The sequence below is a fragment of the Trachypithecus francoisi genome, unplaced genomic scaffold, assembly GCF_009764315.1.
Source record: "Trachypithecus francoisi isolate TF-2019V2 unplaced genomic scaffold, Tfra_2.0 Lachesis_group13, whole genome shotgun sequence".
Lineage (NCBI taxonomy): Eukaryota > Metazoa > Chordata > Mammalia > Primates > Cercopithecidae > Trachypithecus > Trachypithecus francoisi.
Genome location: NW_022681458.1, coordinates 130,525,720 through 130,527,016, shown reverse-complemented (window position 1 = coordinate 130,527,016; position 1,297 = coordinate 130,525,720).

Sequence of the window (1,297 nt, the reverse complement as noted above, 5' to 3'; positions counted from 1 at the left end):
TAACTGCTCTAGAGATAACCCCTTGAACATTATGAAATGTTAGGTTTTCCCTCTGAGATATCCTTGCAGGTCCTGGATATCACTGAAACTACTGATGCCAGCTGGTCTGAAGGATGCTACTGATGCCAGCTTGTCTGTAAGACCCTACTGGTGCCAACTGGTCTGAAAGACCCTATGAAAACCTGACTCACCAAAGAGTGCAGTTTCCACATCTTGATGACTTCATCCCTCTTACCCTGACCAATCAACAATTCCAGTGTTCCAGCCCCTCACCCTCCATATTCCCCTTAAAAACTCTAGCCCAGAACTCCTGGGGGAGATGGATTTAAGTGACTCTTCCCATCTCCTTGCTTGATACCCTACAATCATTACACTCTTTCTCTGCTGCATCCCTACTGTCTCAGTGTATTGCTCTGTTACCGTGGAGCAGGTTTATTAACCTGGCGGTCTTACAACACACACTCACTGGAAGTTATCCTAACACCCACCCCACACATTCTCTGCATAGTTTATACTTTTCCTCTATGTGCTTTTGAACTTCTTGCACGTATCTTTAAGATAAATTGCAGCTGATAGGCAGAAAACCCTGCTTTCTCTGTGGCTTATCACAGTCCACATTTTTTTTTCTGCCTCACAAAAAGTCTAATCAGTGGCAGGGCAGGCTTGAAGGTGGCCTGCTCCATGGAGTCATTCAGGGATCTACCGTCAGGATGTGGATCCAATGTCCTGAGGCTGTGGGGGGTGGTGGGGCCCTGAGTCTCGCCCACCAAACCATCCTTCCCTCCCATGCCTCTGAGCCTGTGGTGGGAGGGGCTGCTGCAGAGGTCTCTGAAATGCCTTTGAGGCCTTTTCCCCACTCTCTTGGCTATCAGCATTTGCCTTCCTTTTAGTCATGCAAATTTTTGCAACCTGCTTACATTTCTCCCCTGAAAATGGGCTTTTCTTTTCTACCACTTGGTCAGGCTGCAAATTTTCCAAACTTTTATGCTCTTCTTTTTAAAAATAAGTTCCAATTTCGGGTCATTTCTTTGCTCATGCATATGAGCAGATTGGAGCACAGACTGTTAGAAGCAGCCAGGTGACTCTTGAATGCTTTGCTGCTTAGAAATGTCTTCCACCAGATACCCTAAATCATCTCTCTCAAGTTCGATCCATAGATCCCTAGAACAGGGGCACAATGCAACCAGGCTTTTCACTAAAGCGGAACAAAAGTAACCTTTACACCAGTTCCCAATAAGTTCCTCATTTCCATCTGAGACCTCCTCAGCCTGGACTTCATTGTCACATCACTACCAGC